The sequence below is a fragment of the Lampris incognitus genome, chromosome 12 (genome assembly GCF_029633865.1).
Source record: "Lampris incognitus isolate fLamInc1 chromosome 12, fLamInc1.hap2, whole genome shotgun sequence".
In the NCBI taxonomy this organism is placed as follows: domain Eukaryota; kingdom Metazoa; phylum Chordata; class Actinopteri; order Lampriformes; family Lampridae; genus Lampris; species Lampris incognitus.
In genome coordinates this window covers 30,876,166-30,896,911 of record NC_079222.1, presented here as the reverse complement: position 1 = coordinate 30,896,911, position 20,746 = coordinate 30,876,166, and the positions used below count along the sequence as shown (strand labels likewise).

The following is a 20,746-nucleotide window of genomic DNA, read 5'->3' as shown; positions in this document are numbered from 1 at the left end:
TAGACCGCCACGCCACCCGGACACCCATCTCAAGGATATTTTAAGCAATTTAGATTCTGTTGATTTAGCGTTATGGTATAGCAAAATGTATTTAAATAAATAGCTGAAATCAATGCAAAGCCAAAGCAGGTGTATATTCAGACTGAAGTATTGCACATGAATGTGAGAAATTAATGGAGAAACATGATTTGCAAGCTCCAGCCACACATTCCAGCCAAGCAGGCCTTTGCCCCATACATACTGTAGACTTATTTGTGGTGATCCATCACAATATCAAAGGGTGCTCCAAATATATCTCAACACATAAAATCATATCTGTTCTTATATGTATGAAACGTTGCTATTGAAATATATTCATACAGTTGTCTTCACTACATGACTCTCAGTGGGACCGAATAAGATAAGATCCTAACGGAGGCACAAGATCTTCTTCGGTTCACCTGACCACCAGCATCTCAATCCATCCCCCTTAGATAACAGGTGCACAGATAATTTATGATAATTTTCACAGGAATAAAAAATTGGCTGTTACACAGATCATTACCGCTATCTCTGAAAAATGAACCTCATCTTTATAATTTCAGGGGTCCTTAGGTGCAAGATCATGTATGGAGCCAACCTGTTAGAACCTCATCAAAGAATAGGTAACAGAGACTATACAAAACTCTAAATAAACTCTAAAACTTTAAATAACTTTAACTTTTTTTAAATTTTGATTTTAATATACTATATAAATCCCCGTGGGGAAATTCCTTAACCCATCCTAGCTGTGTAGCTAAGAGCAGTGGGCAGCCGCTGTGCACTGCCCGGGGACCAACTCCCCCATCATCTTGCCATGCCTCAGCCAGGGGCGCAGACAAGAGTATAAACCCTAACATGCACGTCTTATGGATGGTAGGGGAAACCGGAGCACCCGGAGAAAACCCACCACAGACACGGGGAGAACATACAAACTCCACACATATGACGACCTGGGATGACCCCCAAGGTTGGACAACTCCGGGGTTCGAACCCAGGACCCTCTTGCTGTGAGGTGACAGCGCTAACCACTGGGCCACCGTGCCGCCCAATATAGTATATGTATATAAGACACCAAATCCTAATTTCAGAGAGACCGGCATTGACTATGGACAGTGACTAAGGACAGCTGGGGATTGTGATATTCCCACAAATTCTTCATTTCTTAATTTAAAAACTACTCAGTGAGTGATGCTGGATTTGATATTTATCCTTGCAGTCTCATAGACGGTTTATTCTAAAAAGGTGCATGCTTTCCCCTGTGTGTACATTTTTTGTTACGATTTCACCATTTCTAGCCTTTACTTGATAGAACAATGGAGATAAACAGGAAACACAGGGTGAAGGGGCAAGGGAAGACATGCAGCAAAGGTTGCAAGCGAGATTTGGGCCCATGAGGCTGAGAGCAGGCCTGAGCCTGCATGACGCACACTTAACCAGTCAAGCCACCAGCACGCAACTTATTACTGGTTGTTTGATGCAGTGTTTCCCAAACCTGTCCTCAAGGACCCCCTATCCTGCAGATTTTCATTGTAGCCCTGCATAGGTAGCCCTGCTTGTATTTACTCCACCAACCATCTCATAGCACTTAAATATGCAAGCTGTGCAAAATCTGACATAATTCATTGCTGATTGGTTGAATAACTACAAACAGGTACCTATTCAGGATTGCAAAGAAAATCTGCAGGATAGTGGGTCCTTGAGGACTGGGTTGGGAAACACTGGTTTGATGTATTCTTCCACGCAGGTTTGAGTTGGAGTGATGGAAGGGAGGAGAAAGGTGGAGGTGCTTAACAGCTAAAGAATGAGATGGAACTGAGACAGAGGAGGGAGTCAGTGCATGGAAAACCCTCCAAAAACACGGAGGAAAGCATGAAGATGCGAGGGTGCTGCAAGAGAAGTGATGGGATTTGAAGATTCAAAAGACCAGAGGAACCAGAGTGAAAGAAACACAAAAAAGAGAGCAGAGAGAAGCAGAGATGTGGGAGTGAGATATATAAATGGACATTATGAAATGGAAAGATGATGAAAGAGGAGACAAGGAAATTTATCAGAGACGAGAGAGCCTGAGCTACACTAGCTATATACAGTGAAAGTAACAGAAATGAAATTACAAAACTGAATGTGATGAAAGCCATGCACACGGACAAACATCTCCAAAACCCCACTGAGCCCACCAGACTCACTGGGTAGGAATGTTGCAGTTCCTACCCCGTCTTTAAACCCTGTACGAAAGGCCTTGCAATCGAAACTCTGTTTTGAAAACCTCTCTGCTTAGCTGAACAATCTGTTCTCGAGTCTTGATGTTTCTCTAATATCTTGATGTTTCTCTAATCCGTACTCTGAGTTTTAAATTTTTACTCATGGCTGCAAAACTGAGGGTGTGGATTTCTACATCGACTGTAATGGGGTTTTTTTCTACTGTACCTAGTGGAGGACTCCATAGGGTTGTCTCGATTTGAGGGCAGAATTAACAAAAATTACTCACATGGGTGGAAGTAACAAAAATAATGAGGTTAAGAACAAATGGCCGAAGGTGATAAAATTTCTCCAAGGCTTTTAATTTATTAGGTCTCCTGAAAATGTATTGCTTTTTCTCAATTCATGTCCACTCTCCATCCATCCATCCATTATCCAAAATGTTCATCCTACTCAGGGCCGCAGGGATGCTGGAGCCTATCCCAGCAGTCATTGGGCGGCAGGTGGGGAGACACCCTGGACAGGCTGCCAGACCATTACAGAGATGTCCATTCTCATCATGCTGTTATTCAACACACAGCCCATTCATTTCCATCAACCATCTACATTTATCTGGTTATTCTTCTTTGAGCTTCTAAGCGCTCTTTTTTGGCCACAGGTAACACTTTTGTGATTAAAAAGAAAAATCATGAAATTCGAAGTGGTGGTAAATGACAAAAGCTGTTTTTATCAAGTTGTCTCAGTTTTAATCATTTTGTTTTTGGATATACCAGATCCCTGGACAATTTAAATCGCTGTTTTTTCTTTTTTTTTTTTTATTCACATTCATCACTTTTGCTTCTAATTCACAAGTATTCATTGTAACTAGTTTTATCCGGCGTCCGGGTAGCTTAGCGGTCTATTCCGTTGCCTACCAGCATGGGGATCGCTGGTTCGAATCCCCGTGTTACCTCCGGCTTGGTCGGGCGTCCCTACAGACACAATTGACAGTGTCTGCGGGTGGGAAGCCGGCTGTGGGTATGTGTCCTGGTCGCTGCACTAGCGCCTCCTCTGGTCGTTCAGGGCGCCTGTTTGGGGGGGAGGGGTAACTGGGGGGAATAGTGTGATCCTCCCACGTGCTACGTCCCCCCGGCGAAACTCCTCACTGTCAGGTGAAAAGACGCGGCTGGCGACTCCATATGTATCGGAGGAGACATGTGGTAGTCTGCAGCCCTTCCAGGATTGGCAAAGAGGGTGGAGCAGCAACCAGGATGGCTCAGACGAGTGGGGTAATTGGCTGGATACAATTGTAGAGAAAAAGGGGGGAAAAGCCAAAAAATAAAAAGTTTTATAATTTAACTTTTTTGTTATTTCTACGCTTCGTGCGTTTTAGCTAAGCTGACAGTCAAAAACCACTAGAATTTGAAAAATGTAATATTTACAGATGTGTTGGTACATTTAGACATAAGGTCTCCAATGTTGTTTATCAGGGTTAAGGAGGGGATTATGTTTACAAGCTGTTAAGATGGTTTCTACCTTTGCAGGTTGGTCAGGAACTAGTGCTGGATCGGGGAGTTGCCTTTGTTTGCAAGACAGGAAGAGAGGTGCAACAGAGGGTTCTGGCAGAGATTCAACAAGAGACCATAACAAGCTATTTCTGGATGTCTCCCCCTCTCCACTTTTGCCTTAACTCCCTCTTCCCCGTGTCCTGTGCTCTCTTCTCCTTCAAGTCCTCCTCAACTGTTTATCATTATGTCTCCTTACTCCTTCCCAGTTTTTCGCACTCAACCATCTTCTTAACACACACTCTCTCCTTTACCTTCTGGTCAGTTCTTTCTTTCACTCCTTCCCCTGCTCCCTACTTTGTTCATCCCTCCCCTTTCTCCCTCCTTCTGTGTCTTAATGCAGGTCCAACGGCAGACAAACAAAAGGAACTACATCAACAGCAAAAGAGCTAAAGTAGGAGTTCATAACGGACCATGCATATGTTGATCGTTTTCTTTCTATGGTTCCAAACAGCCGCCACTCTGGGATGACAGTGGTTCACAATGTACCATGCTGATCTGAATGCTGTTGTTTGGCTAATGCAAACAAAAATAATGATTGGAATAACAAATCATCAGCCTTGGCTCATGCTCCTTTCAATTTCTGCATTCTTTAAGTCTGACTGAGGAGAAGAATGATTGCTGATCATACACAAACAAGTCATGACTGTTGTTGTTCACTTATGTTGCAAAATCAGAGTTTGGAGGCAGGCCCACCAGACATGACAGATTGCCTTGACCACAAAGTATGTAACACACTGCAGTCTTTGACACAGTAGAGAATTCCTTTGAGACTTTCACCTACACAACATGGCCAAAAGTATGTGGACACCCAAACATCACACCCATATATACTTGTTGAACATCTCATTCTAAAACAATGGGCATTAATATGGAGTTAGTCTCCCTTTACTACTATTACAGCCTAAACTCTTCAGGGAAGGATTTCCACAAGATTTTGGAACATGGCTGTGGGGATTTGCTCCCATTCAGCTACTAGAGCATTAGTGAGGTCACTAGTGAGGGCACTGATGTTGAGGAGAAGGCCTGGCTCACATTGGGAGGTCCAATTCATCCCATATTTTTTGGAGTCAGGGCTCTGTGCAGACAAGTCAAGTTCTTCCACACCAAACATTACATTAGCAGCTGATGAGTGCATGGTGATATATATATATATATATATATATATATATATATATTTCTGCACTTCAGTTGTGTGTGATTTGTTACTGTTATTGACTGGCGATCAGTAAAATTTGTATTTATTTTCATATTAAAGTTCACATCAGGCCTGTTGTTCTGCAGTGCTTTGTTCCTTTTTCAGATTTTATTAAAAAAGTTAAGTCATGACAATTATAGTACATGTGTCATTAGGAAGACACAAAGACTTTACTTCCTGAGATGTCTTAAAAATCTCCAAATGTCCACAAAAACCCCGGTCAATTTCTATCAGACTACCATAGAGAGCATCCTTAGGGGAGCATGCTGGTGTGGTTTGGCAATATGACTGAACAGGACCACAAAGAACATAGAAGAATGGTAAAAACAGTTTCAAAAATCATAGGACTAGCACTGCCACAGCTTCAGGACATTTACACTACCTGTTGCAGAAGGAAGGCCCTAAGTACCATGAAGGACACCTGCCAGCCAGCACATGGTCTGTTCTCACTCCTTCCCTCAGGACAACGCTTACAGAGCATCAGAGCTTGGACTAGCCCCCTCAAAGATAGTTTTCACCCCCAGGTGAAATAATTAATAATAGATGCCTTACATAACTTCAGCGATTTCTTATTTTGTGGGATTTCGGATTTCTTATTTATTGTTTTTGTTATTATTATTTCCTTATGCAACAACAGCTGCCTAAGATTAAACCAGTCGTGATTCCGTATGTGGCGGGAGTGTCGGAAAAGTTGGGACGTGTATTTTAAAAACACCGCATCTCAGTTGCTCTCAAACCTCAAAACACAATGCACCAGAAGTTGGTCCACCCTAAGGATCAGGTCCCCCGGCACAAACACAGCGATATAGTGTACATTGTTAAGTGCCAGGAGGATTGCAGTGACTTGTACATTGGGGAAACCAAACAGACGCTGGCCAAGAGGATGGCACAACACAGGAGAGCTAACGCGTCAGGCCAGGACTCCACCATCTACACCAGTGGTGCCCAACCCTGCTCCTGGAGAGCTACCCTCTTGCCGGTTTTCACTCCAACCCTGATTTAACACATCCGATTCAATTAATCAAGGTATTGGTCAGTAGGTAGTTAGTAGAATCAGTTGTGTTAAATTAGGGTTGGAGTGAAAAACAGCAGGATGGTAGCTCTCCAGGAGCAGGGTTGGGCACCACTGGTCTACATCCATCTACAGGCCAGTGGCCACTCTTTCAAGGATGAGGGTATCCAAAGGAGTTGAATCAAGTGCAACAGGATTTGGTATATAAATCCGTGAAGACGTTTCGCCTCTCATCCAAGAGGCTTCCTCAGTTCGTGCCTTTCTGACTAGACCAAGCTAGTCTGTGGAAGCCTCTTGGATGAGAGGCAAAACGTCTTCACGGATATATACCAAGTCCAGTTGCACTTGATTCAACTCCTTTGGATAACCATGACCTGGATGAATGAGAACATTCACAGACAAGGATGAGGGTGTGCACATCCTTGATAGGGAGGAATGCTGGTTTAAACAGGGAGTCAAGGAGGCCATCTAAGTTAAGAGGGAATGGCCGTCCCTGAACCGGGGGGGGGGGGCTAAGAGTATATCTGTCACCATCTTACAATGCTGTGATTGCAAACATTACCAAATCCTCTGTGAATAGTACCTATGGCCATTGAAACTCCCGTTGACGGTCACACCCATATTTGCATATGAAACTGGTCGTTGGTTTCGGTTATATTGTTTATAAGGGTGGGGATACTTGCAGTCAGTCCAGACTAAAGAGGTCACTTAGATGAGTGATGAAATGTTTCTGTCAATAAACGTTGTACCCAGAAGAACTGATTCAACCTTCTTTGATTTTCTTACCTGGATTATTGAGCATCCATAAAGACGTTTCTTTATATATAATTTTTAAGGGCTGAGAGAGCCAGGGCATATGCATTTCATTGCATTTGAAGTTACATGGTACTTTTTATATGTACTATATGACAATAAAGTGAAACTTGAACTTTGTCATATGCATATAAAAAGTGAAAACATAATATATATACATATAAAAAGTGAAACTTGAACTCTACTACCAATATTTTTCTTTGGCGATTGCATGGCTGTGTGCTTGATTTTATAAACTTGTTAGCAATGTGTGTGGCTGAAATAGCCAGAACCACTAGTAATTGGAAGGGGTGTCCACACACTTTTTCACTAGGGATGCTTTCATCTGGCTTCTTCAGACAAACACTAATTGCTGGTCTCACATGGACAGAATCAGCTAATGTTAACACTAGTCAATGCACCAATATGGACGTGCAGTGTGAAGAATATGCACAGAAACTAAACTGTGCTTTAAAGAGGAACTCTGTTTTGAGTTAATATAATAAGCAACAGAGCCTCGTAAAATGCCCACAAACCAGTTGAGGATTTTCCTTGTAACAATTAATTATTATTAGCCAGTAAGTGTCCAACTTGTACTTTGAATTAGCTCGTCAAATTCAGAGTTCCTGCATCTGTTGGTTATGACAGCATATAAATAACTTTGGAATGCAGAAAAGACTAGACTTCTTTATCTCATCTCTCATCTCATCATCAGCTGCTTCTCCAGGGTTGGGTCGCGGTGGCGGCAAGCTAAGTAGGGCACTCCAGACGTCCCTCTCCCCTGCAACACCCTCCAGCTCCTAATGGCGGATCCCAAGACATACCCAGGCCAGATTGGACATGTAGTCCCTCCAACGAGTTCTGGGTCTACCACGGGGTCTCTTCCCAGTTGGACGTGCCCAGAAACCCTCCAATGGAAGGCGCCCAGGAGGCATCCTAATCAGATGCCCAAACCACCTCAACTGGCTCCTTTCAACGTGAAGAAGCAGCGGCTCTACTCCAAGCTCCCTCCGGATGTCCGAGCTCCTCACCCTATCTCTAAGGCTGAGCCCAGACACCCTACAGAGAAAACTCATTTCAGCCGATTTTATCCACAATTTCACCCTTTTGGTGACCCAAAGCTCATGACCATAGGTGAGGGATGGAACGAAGATTGATTGGTAAATTGAGAGCGTTGTCTTCCCACTCAGCTCCCTCTTCACCACAACGGTCCAGTACAACGTCCGCATTACTGCTGATGCTGCACCAATCCACCTGTCAATCTCCCACTCCTCACTTGTGAATAAGACCTCAAGATATTTGAACTCCTTCACTTGAGGTAACAACAACTCATCCCGGCCATTTCACGCTCAGCTGCAAACCTCCCCAGTGTGCGTTGGAGGTCGCGTTCAGATGAAGCCAACAAAACCACACCATCTGCGAATAGCAGATATGCAATTCTGAGGTTCCTAAAATGGACACACTCTTCACCTTGGCTGCGCCTTGAGATTCTGTCCATGAATATCACTACAGAATCGGAGACAAGGGACAACTTTGGCCGAGTCCAACACCCACCGAAAACGTAGACTTTTTCAACAATACAGAAATTACATCTGTCTAACCTCAATCACTTGCCTTGTTTTTTTGTTTTTTGGTCTAGGTCAGCAACCAATGCTCCGCAAGATCATAACAAAACTAGTTCTGTTCCTCTGTACTTTCACTTTCATACTGATCGAAATTTGATTTTTAATGTATTCCTGAGTCATTATGATTATTAGTCCAGGCCCTAGATACCCCTCACATTTTACTAACATGCAGGGGAAAGTACAGCCTTGAGATTAACAGACAGGGTTTTCTTGACAAGACCAATGTTAACACAGGTCAAAGACCAGACCAAGACCTAAGTAATTTATAGGATAAAAGACTTTAATATATTTTATATTGTGGTGATACACAATTAAGGGTAGATTCACCAGGGGCTGCTGCTCCTTTAAGGCAGACATTCAGAGTGCTGACGTAGGCACTGCTTAAGAGTTTCCGGGGTGAGCCATGTTTGCAGCAGCCTAGCGGTTAGCTGGTTGCCACGAGAGATTGTGCTGTATCGGTGTCATTTTGTGTGGCCAGTAAACGGAATTGACTCGACTCGGTCTCTCCATCGCCTCATTCCTGCACTCCCACAATATATCATTATTTCATTGTCTGTAAAGTCCTTTGTCAGACAAAAATAGACCTTCCCATTGAAAGTGGGAATGATTTGGGATCAACTACAATTATCAAAATTGTTTGAAAAAGACTTTGCATTAAGTTTTAGCCTAAGTTCTCGACTATTATTCTAATTTGCTTGTCTTACAGGGGTGTGCTCATGATTAGTGGCTTCCTTTTCCTGCACAAAACACAATGTTGTCAACTGACTTAATGATTTAATGTAAGTCTATCTAACCACCAAGGGAAACCCCATCATTCAGCAGCAACTGCAATGCCATAAATAAAAAACCCAGCTTTTTCTTAGTCAGTACATAATTGCAAAATGACCTTTTCTAATAACCATTTTGGGCTAAGGCTGGATGTGTTCAGTTAGTATCTGCGTGTCTTCAGTTCATAATAGTGAAGCTTAAAAAAATTCCACAAAATGTAAACAATGCCTAACCCTAGACCAACAAAATAACACTCCTTCGTGCAAACAAGTAAGGTTTTGTCATGCCAAAATAATTCACTCTATGGACAGTCCTTTAACAGATTTTTTTCTGATCATCAAAATAATATGTGATATTTACTATTAAGACTTCTCTACCACTATATTTCATTAAGTCTTTGCATTTTAAATGTTCATTTCCCCTACTTAAGAATATTGAGAATGCTATATCTAAATTGGCAACCCTCAATTTTCCTGCAAATGTCATTATCATGATGACATTAATGTGTTACCTACCTTTAGAAAAGGGAAAGGCCCAACCAAAGAAAGCTACAGCAAGAAAAACTAAGATAGATGAGAGTAACTCCCTTTGAAGACTAGCGAGGATATTCACACACCGAAAAATAAAACTCAAGTACTTAATGTAAATATTTACTTAATGCAACACTTCAGTCGCATTGACCTACTTCAGGCATAAAGGCATAAATTACCAATATACATCATATACAGACTTCCACAAATCACGTCAACCTATCACCAGTGAATGACTGGTCATGTGTGTGAAAGACACACCTACCGTTAATATAAGGTAAAGATGAAAATATATGACAAATTACTACTGACAGTTCAACAATGAATGATGTCATATAAAACAGAACAGCGAAAGAACCCAGAGACTTATCAGAGGTAGAAAAACACCCAACAGCAAAAACGGAAAAGAAAAACAAACAAACAAACAAATAAATAAATAAATAAATAGACCTTAATACCATGTAAAGGCAGCACGTGGGAAAACGGAAGCAGTCAGCCTATAATAAGGGTTTAATTATCAAACCCCTCACTGAGACTATTGGGGGGCATGGCTATTGAGGGTGAATAATCAAGAAATCTCATGATGGAGGAGCTTTTTACCATGATGACCTCCCCTGGGTGGACAATTTACCTTCTCAACACCAATTTATTTTAAAATATTGATACTGCGACCGGCTTGTTTAAAATAAGCTGCAACAGGGCTTTGTCTATCACCTGTGCTGATGTTCACCAGTTCTAGTTTGGAGGGATCTGGAGGTCTTGCCAACATATGCCAAGCCACACACACAATAAAGAAGATAGATAACATGTGTGGTATTCCTTGTTATTCCCCCCCTCATAGCAATGCTGCATTCTAAATGGGATGGGCTGAACAACTGCACCTATATGTGAAGGCACACACAGAGAGCAGTTACCCTGTTTGTTGTTGCCAGAATAAGTGTACAGACAGACTACGCTCTGGAAGAGTGCCCATCAGATTCAACAAGCCAGTCATGTAGGCTAGAAGGCCGTTTAAAAGATGTTTGGGTGATACTTTAAAAGTGTTCTCAAAGAGTAACTGAAGCATAGTCCCTTTTAATGAGTTTGCTGACATCTACAAGTTAAAAACATGGCAGACTGGTCTTGGTACTCTGTTACCCCTTTTCCATCAAGGTTGTTGGAACCGGTGCCTAATCTCAAACAAGTTCTTTTTGTTTCAACAGCCAAAGAACTGGCTCTAAGCCAGGAAAACTAGTTCCAGAGCGGCAACAACTCTTTGCTGGGCTAGAAGAAAGCACCCACCCCAGCCCCAAGTACGTCAGGGGCTGGGGCGGGATTACTGTGACCAACAAGACCAATAGGGGATGCACTACTCGGCAGCAACAATCAGTTCTACCGAATAATGCATGCACCCCTTAACACTCAGTAATTACACTTTAAATCAAACTGTCTTCATGCATGCTCAATAATGCAGGTAAGAAAATCAAATCAAGTTGAATCAGTTCATCTGGACATAACATTTATTGACAGATATGTTTCATCACTCATCCAAGTGACCTCTTTAGTCTAAACTGACTGCAGGTATCCCCACTCTTATAAAGAATACAGTGGCATAATGACCGAAAACAACGATCAGTTTCATATGCAACTGGTCACAGCAATTTGCATATGAAACCAATCGTATTTACAAAAATTATTTAAATATTTTTGAGTTTTATTTTTCAGTGTGCAGATATAACCCAGCCACTGAAGATGCACAAGCCAGTGAATTCTTAGTGCCGGTCCCAAGGCCGGATAAATGGGGAGGGTTGCCTGACGAAGGGCATCCGGCATAAAACCTTTGCCAAATCAAATATTCATCCATCCATTATCCAAACCGCTTATCCTGCTCTCAGGGTCACATGCAGATCATAAATCAGATTTCCATACCGGATCGGTCGAGACCTGGTTTGCCAATGACCACCACTAGTACTGTTAACCAGCAGGGTGTCGGTGGAAACTACGCTACTGTTGGGTGAAGGAGAGATGTAAGGCATGCCAAGAGGCAGTGGGAGAGGAGGCAGGGTAAGAGTGTGGAGGTGAGAGTCGGAACTTTCAATGTTGGCACTATGACTGGTAAAGGGAGAGAGCTGGCTGATATGATGGAGAGAAGAAAGGCAGGTATACTGTGTGTGCAAGAGACCAGGTGGAAGGGGAGTAAGGCCAGGAGTATAGGAGGTGGGTTCAAACTCTTCTGCCATGTTGCAACTGGGAGGAGAAATGGGGTAGGGGTAATTCTGGAGGAGGAGTATGTCAAGAGTGTGTTGGAGGTGAAGAGAGTGTCAGACAAAGTGATGAGAATAAAGCTGGAACTTGAAGGTGTGTTGATGAATGTTATCAGCGCATATGCCCCGCTTGTTGGATGTGAGATGGAAGAGAAAGAAGAATTCTGGAGTGAGTTGGATGAAGTGGTGGAGAGGGTGCCTCAGGAGTGGAGACGAAGCATACTGGTACCGATTTTCAAGAATAAGGGTGATGTGCAGAGTTGTCGTAACTACAGAGGTATGAAGTTGATCAGCCACAGCATGAAGATATAGGAAAGAGTAATAGAGGCTAGGTTAAGAGGAGAGGTGACGATTAGCGAGCCGCAGTGTGGTTTCATGCCACGAAAGAGCACCACAGATGTGATGTTTGAGAATGTTGATGGAGAAGTATGGAGAAGCTCAGAAGCAGTCACATTGCGTCTTTGTGGATTTAGAGAAAGCATATGACATGGTGCCAAGAGAGGAGATGTGGTATTGTATGAAGCAGTCGGGAGTGGTGTGACAGGGGTGAGGTGTGCGGTTGAAATTAAAGATGGGTTAAAGGTGGAGGTGGGATTACATCAAGGATCAGCTCTGAGCCCTTTCTTATTTGCAATGGTGATGGACAGGTTGACAGATGAGATCAGGCGGGAGTGTCCATGGACTATGATGTTCGCGGATGACATTGTGATCTGTAGCGAGAGTAGGGTGCAGGTTGAGGAGACCCTGGAGAGGTGGAGGTATGCACTGGAGAGAAGGGGAATGAAAGACAGTAGGAACAAGATGGAATAGATATGTGTGAACGAGAGGGAGGACAGTGGAATGGCAAGGAAGCAAGGAGTAGAGTTGATGAAGCATGAGTTTAAATACTTAAATACTGTTACATATGAACTTTAAGCATCTATCTAAGCAACACAGACTAAAGTTAAACATGGTATAGCTGACACATTCACGGCCAAAGATTAAAAGTAAGAAAACGTCATATATGAACTGCCCTCACATTCCCCCCTTTTGTATTACTTTTAAACAACAACAAATAGTCTATGTAAAACATGAAATGAAAACATGTCAATGGATATATATCCTGGGGAACATTTTACCTCACACAGAATGACTGTGAGGCCTGTCTGTCAGTTGTAAGCCAACTGCAATGCATCAGATTTGCATCAACACACGCCATATAAACTCACTAGTCAGACAGAAGCCACAAATTACCCCATGTCCTCTTGAGATCATGTTTCAATTTGGATATTTCAGCATTGTTGCTCGTAATATATGCACAGCACTCAGTGGTGACCACTTTACAACGGAGTGGTGAGGATGCAAGGAGTAGAGGTGACGAAGGCGTATGACTTTAAATACTTGGGGTTGACTGTTCAAAGTAACTGGGAGTGCGGAAGAGAGGTGAAGAAGAGAGTGCAGGCTCAGTGGAGTGTCAGGAGGGATTTGCGACAGAAGGGTACCAGCAAGAGTTAAAGGGAAGGTTTACAAGATGGTTGTGAGACCAGCTATGTTGTATGGTTTGGAGACACTGGCACTGATGAAAAGACAGGAGGTGGAGCTGGAGGTGGCAGAGTTGAGGATGCCAAAATTTTCATTGGGAGTGACGAAGAAGGACAGGATTAGAAACAGGTATATTAGAGGGACCGCTCAGGCTGGACGGTTTGGAGACAAAGCAAGAGAGGCAAGTCTGAGATGGTTTGGACATGTGTGGAGGAGAGATGCTGGGTATATTGGGAGAAGGACGCTGAATGTGAAGCTGCCAGGGAAGAGGACAGGAGGAAAGCCAAAGAGGAGGTTTATGGATGTGGTGAGGGAGGCTGGCATGAAAGAGGAAGATGCAGGGAACAGGAAGAGATTGAAATGTATGATCCACTGTGGCGACCCCTAACGGGAGCAGCTGAAAGTAATAGCAGAATTTTCAAAGTGCAGATATCCTCTTTCTTCATTTTGATTTCTTATCCTGCATCTGTACCCTCACTGGGCTGGATGTGCTCACCAATACCTTTTTGTCTTCTTGTTGCACAGTTAACTACCATTCCTTGGCCAACACAAGCTACCATTAGATCAGCGCGATCCCCCCTTAAGACCCCTCAGAGCAAATACTTAAGATCTGCTTTACTTATTAAAAATCCTAAGGCTTAAGAGGGAAGATGTTTTAAAAGATGGGCTCTACCAGTCAAGTTTAAAGTTGCAAAGGACAAAAAATCCTAATGATTGTGAGTAATGGAACAAGGTTAGCTCTCTCTCTCTCTCTCTCTCTCTCTCTCTCTCTCTCTCTCTCTCTCTCTCTCTCTCTCTCTCTCTCTCTCTCTCTCTCTCTTCTCTCTCTTCTCTCTCTCTCTCTCTCTCTCTCTCTCTCTCTCTCTCTCTCTCTCTCACTCTCTCTCTCTCTCTCTCTCTCCTCTCTCTCTCTCTCTCTCTCTCTCTCTCTCTCTCTCTCTTCTCTCTCTCTCTCTCTCTCTCTCTCTCACACACACACACTCACACACACACACTCACAAAAGCAACCACTGTTTCATGCCGGCTTACACATAGCCTAAGAACACACACACACACACACACACACACACACACACACACACACACACACACAACACACAAAAGCTACTGCTGTATCATGCTGGCACATGCACTTGCACACACACACACACATCTTGCTGTACTTCTCGGACTGGCTGTCGGCTCCAAAAGGCTTATAATGGTTTCCTTGTCGCCCTGCCTTCCTCCCCTGCCCCAGCAACAGCCCTCCGCCTTGCCCTTCGCAAGCACACCGTTGGTTATCAACCTTTTAAGTGCCGTGGTGCACTTCACCAAAAACACACAGTTGAGGACGATTAGCTTCCTGTTACTGGAACGCTGAAAGCGGTCCAGCGTGTAGATATTTGAGATCATGACTCAATATGGTTGATTTTTAATAAAACCGGTCAGCTTTTTTATTTTTTTCTCGAGGGTTTTAGACACGCGATAATCTTTGCACGAGCACGAGCATGCTCTAGTCTAGAGCAGGATGGAACAGTAAAGAGACGATGGACAGGACAAAAGCGAGAAATAAAACACGGGCAGTTTTTTCTCTCCTCCAAAACCACAATCTTTCGCCACCGCTGCTCGTGACCGTCTCCCCCGTTTGCTTTACTTCACTGCCTTCCCTCCATTTCCTTTGACCGTTTGACTCCTCAATGCAGTCTTTAACATCGTGTTACTATATTTGACCCTTTTTTTCTGTTATTTGTGTAGAGGAGGACCGGGGAAGTCGAGTGGAGGAGAAAAGGAAGTACGGAGACGGAGCAGTAATGGTGGGAGAAAGGAGGGAAGAGAACAGAGCAGGGAAGAAAAAAACCAGCAGGGCAATACAGAGGGAGCTAATGCTGCAGGAAGCAGCTTCCTGTGATGGAACGGTAGTGTGTGTGTGTGTGTGTGTGTGTGTGTGTGTGTGTGTGTGTGTGTGTGTGTGTGTGTGTGTGTCACCATGACAACATGGGCCAGCTACAGTGGTGTGCCGTATCCGGTCACAAAGAGCAGGGGACAAAATGACATCGAAGGTAAAGGTGATGATTATTCTCTTTTGTAATGTCCTAGATGTTTACAGTAATAGTTGCCAAAATATTAAAAATCAAACAAAAACAAAGGAAATCTCACCGCTGGTGCTGTGAATAATCAATTTCCTCACATATAGTATATAATATCCATCCATCCATTATCCAAGCCGCTTATCCCAATTGGGATCGCACGTACATTATATTATTAAATTATTATTATATTATATTATTATTTTATTGTTATTGGTTTATTATTATTATATATTATATCATGATAATTATTGCTATTATTATGTATATCATTATATTATTATTATTATATTATCATTATTATATTATATTATATATCATTATATTTTTATTATTATATATTGATCTGGCGGCCTGTCCAGGGTGTCTTCCCCCCTACTGCCAATTGACTGCTGGGATAGACTCCAGCATCCCCGCGACCCTGAGAGCAGGATAAGCGGTTCGGATAATGAATGAATAAATGAATGGATGGATATTATATTATATTATTATTATATTATGTACATTATTATGTATTGGGTACATGTAGTATATAACATAAACTATAATATTGTTTCAAAACTAGTTTTCATATAACACTACCTCAAATATTTCAGACTCCATTTTGTGAGAAGTTTTACATAACAGATTCTCCATATCATCAAACGCTGACAACTGCATCACATTATAACAATATCCGAATGTTATCCCATGCAAAACCTTTGAAAGACAAAACGATGATATTGACTTACTCCCCAGCTCAAGTCCTACAGCCTTGTTTTTTTTTTTCTTGGAAAGGACTCAAATCTAACAATAGTCAAAGACTAAACACATTTCATAACCGATTTGACCCTGAATAGTTGTATTGTGAACTGGTCACTTCTCAGCTGTTTCTTTATTTGTTGGCTGCAGAAACAGAAGTTCGGGGAAACACAAGGGAATAACAATATCTGAAACGGTATTAACTGTACACTGTGTAAATACACATACAAAATGTGTGCACGCCAGAGGCCCATGCCTATCGTTTTTCCCTCCCCTCCCCTCCCCTCCCCTCCCCTCCCCTCTCCAGCTGAGCAGGCTGTTCTTGGCTGCCAGCTGGGCCCTGCGTGCACCTCACAGGGGAGAGGAGGACACAGCCAGACACAGCCAGGGAGCACTCAGGCTTGCACCACAGTCCCTTTCAACTAGCCTCGCAGCCCTGATTTCAGCCGAGCAGACAAAGCAAGGACAGACAGAGAGGAAGAGAAGAAGGGAAGAAAAAAAGAGGGAAAATGACAAGAGAAAAAGTTGAACTTACACGAAGTGAGTCACAAGATATTGCAGAAAAGAAAAGGAGAAAACTAGAAGAACATGGAGGGAAAGAGGCAGTTTGGATAGGCGGGTCAGGCGTTGTACAAAAAGAGGAAATGCACACGCACAGTGTGAGTTGCTGATTTACATTGTAACAATGCAACTTCAGAGCTCGGCCTCGGAGCCGGCTGCCAAATAAGGAAACCTCTGCCTTCCCTACACCCAGCGAGCAGCAAAATAATCCAACCCCGACGGAGAAACCCCAACAGAAGCATATAGACTCGTTGTGAAATGGAGCACCTTCTGCAACCAATCCCTCGCACATGTGCTGTTCATGGTGCGAGGGATTGGTTGCACAATGCAATCAGGACCACAACGTAATCAGGACCAGTACGTTAGCAGACTGTTTTTTTGCCCTGACTCTCAGAGTATGTAAACTACATTCCACATCTGTGCGTGTGTGTTTGCAGTCGTGTTCCATGTTCAATTTGATGCTAGGGTAGGGTGTAAGACCGATGTAAGTTGAGACCGAAGGCATAAAGGCACCAAGATGAAATCAAAGAGCAGGTCTAGGGCGTCCGGGTAGCGTGGCAGTCTATGCCGTTGCCTACTAACACAGGATCTCCGGTTCGAATGCCTGTGTTACTTCTGGCTTGGTCGGACGTCCCTACAGACACACAATTGGCCGTGTGTGCAGGTGGGAAGCCAGAAAGCGCTATATAAAATGCACATTGATTGACTGATTGATGTGGGTATGTGTCCTGGTCGCTGCACTAGCGCCTCCTCTGGTCGGTCAGGGGCAGCTGATCAGGGGGGAGGGGGAACTGGGTGGAATAGCATGATCTTCCCACGAGCTACGTCCCCCTGGTGAAACTCCTCACTGTCAGGTGAAAAGAAGCGACTGGCGACTCCACATGTATGGGAGGAGGCATGTGGTAGTCTGCAGCCCTCCCCGGATCGGCAGAGGGGGTGGAGCAGCGACCAGGACGGCTCGGAAGAGTGGGGCAATTGGCCGGATACAATTGGAGAGAAAAGGGGGGGGGGGTGTGAGAGCAGGTTTAGTTCTATTAAGCCTCCAAACTTTGTGAAGTATGCCGGCTTTCATTATTAAACAGTGGTTCCACCACATAAATAACTGTATGCACCAACAGTTTCAGCACATCAAGCCACGTGCCCTTCAAGAAGCACAAGTTTGTGTGTTTTTTTTCACATCACAGCTTTGAGTGACAAGTTCAGAACAGGTCAAACACTAGAATGGAGTGTATCAGTTGTAAACACAGGGCATGTTACCTAGCCCTAGCACATTCATTTAACAATGCATCTCCACCACCAGCCCTAACACCAGAGGCAAGATGTCAGCTTAAGGCTGCGGTGACACTGGACGTATTTTTGGCAGTGAGCGGCAGCTCTTTCTAACTGTTTTCTACGGGTTCAAATCACTTTGTTCACTGTTTCTGCGCCCTGCGTGCCATTGCTTGTTATCCACCCGATGGGCCTCACGTTTTTTGGGGACATGCCCTGAGCGCCTCAAGCTGAGAAATGTACAACTGAGAAGAAAAATGCCCTACATCACCACGGCTTTTTCTCTGCTGTCCAGCTGGTAGGGCAAGTGGCACTGAACTGTACACAACGAGGATGTAGGAGAAAGAGCTCAAGTGAGTAATCTCTGCATCTCCACGTTTCAGAGAAATAAATAGTAGTATGGCTAATACACCCCCCCTTTTTTTCTTCCCAATTGTATCCATCCAATTACCCCACTCTTCCGAGCCGTCCCGGTCACTGCTCCTCCCCCTTCTGCCTCCTCCGATACATGTGGAGTCGCCAGCCGCTTCTATTCACCTGACAGTGAGGAGTTTCACCAGGGGGACGTAGCGCGTGGGAGGAACACACTATTCCCCCCAGTTCCCCCTCCCTGCGAACAGGTGCCCCGACCAACCAGAGGAGGCGCTAGTGCAGCGACCAGGACACATACCCACATCTGGCTTCCCACCCACAGACAAGGCCAATTGTGTCTATAGGGATGCTCCACCAAGCTGGAGGTAACACTGGGATTCGAACCGGCGATCCCCATGTTGGTATGCAACAGAATAGACCGCTAAGCCACCCGGACGCCCGAATATTCATATTCAAAAATCCAAATCCAAACAACAGACATTCGAGTGTGAAAATTAATATTCGTTGTGGGGAAAACAAGCAGCACTAGGCCTTGGATGCTGCACTGACTACGCTGCATGATGGACAGGAGTCACACAACGTCCCTTTCATTGGTGGAAAATGAAATTTGGGTCAAGCTGAAGTGACCGAATAATTCAAACAACAACGGCATACAGTTCACAACCCAACTCGGCTGCAGAGAGAGTGATTTTCACCCCGAACAACGTAAAAAGCCCCGTTTGGGAATACTTCGGATTTTAGTCAGAAAACAGAAAAATTGTGGAACCTCAAGATAAAGTCGTATGCAAGCTACGTAAGCTAGTCTTAGCTTACCATTCCACCACAAGTAACCCGAGGGCACATCTCGAAAATATGCGCAAAAATATATTCGAATAGGTTCAAACCTATGTGTTTTTTTAGAAGGAATAATCGATCCGCCATTTTTGGCCAATTTTGACAGCCCTACTCCGCCACGGAGTGCCCGCTGAATGAATGGTCCCCGCTCCTCTGCAGGTAAATTGGGTTTGACAAAACTGTGCCTGGCAGTCTTAATGGCTTGTGCACAGGGATTTCCACATCGCTTACATAGTTTTACTTGGGGCATGGGTACCCCGTGGGCTTCATGGCTGCAAAATCACTACTTTTTGATACTTTGAGCCACAAAGTGAAATTAGACATTGTTTTCTGTGCAGTGTGCAAACACCTATTTCATGGACATTTTGTGGATGGCCCGAATCAAATGGCGCCGATAATTGGAGCACACCCTCCGGCACCCACCCAAACGGCAACAACGGGAATGTGGATACACTCAAACAAAAGTTTGAGACCACCCTCACTGAGCCCCCTCGAGTCATGCATAGACCCAGGCCACCTGACAACTATATCCTTAATCAAAGTTTGCATTCATCACAATTTAGATGTTTATGCTGTGGTACAGTATTGGATGAGATTGACAAATGCATCCTTACCCACACTTGGGGCAATAATGTAATCCATTCATAACAGCAACAACTCTGAAAAACCCAGTAAATTTGCATGAAAGCAGCTTGTTTCTGTTATTTCACCTTAAACGGTAGGAAAATTAATAAATCTGTGCATTAGTTGAGGCAATGTTAGGGTAATGAGTGTTTGATTCATCATTCAACTGATGGATGCTTGTGGACCTAAATCATTGCTGTAGCATTTCTACATTTTTCCATTTGCCAGAATTGTAAAGTTGCATGAACTTTTGTGAAAAAAAAACAAAAAAAACAGCCATTCCATTTACTATTGTGGAAATCTTGTACAAGCAGGCGATGACATTATACAGAGAAACATTGCCATGGTGATTAGGCGCAGATAGAGGGAAGGGCAATATGTCACTGTATCACAAGGAAATTTCCCCAGTGAGGTCAGTGAGTCTTTCATTCAGAGGTTCTTCTATAATATCGATGCTACTGAATATAACATCATTGATTTAAAAAATAAATCAACTTAGTTTGGTGCTTATCAGTCCCTGCACATCATTTTAGTCTGTTATTAAGTCACAAAAATCTTTTTTTTTATAAAGAACCGAGTGCAGTTGTACTAAAGAAACAAAACAGTCCATATCCCTTTTTGTGATGAAAAAACAACATCCAGTTTGCCGCACCAGCATGGGGGGATGGTGGCACGGCATGAAGGTAAAAGTTGAGAAAAATGAACTTGTGACTGAAGGTCCAGTTGGGAGTTGTAGCGTACTGGCAGAGGCAGGTCTTTGTCGCTGCCAGAATGAAAAATATTAAACATCTGGTTTCCATCTACCATTTACATGTGAACACAGCACAAC

General features: G+C 43.5%; 1 protein-coding gene across 2 annotated transcripts in view; it reads right to left on the bottom strand.

Moving 5' to 3' along the window:
• The window catches only part of LOC130121504 (rab GTPase-activating protein 1), a 213,128-nt gene that overhangs the window by 178,442 nt on the left and 13,940 nt on the right, over window positions 1-20,746 (bottom strand). The window lies entirely within an intron of this gene.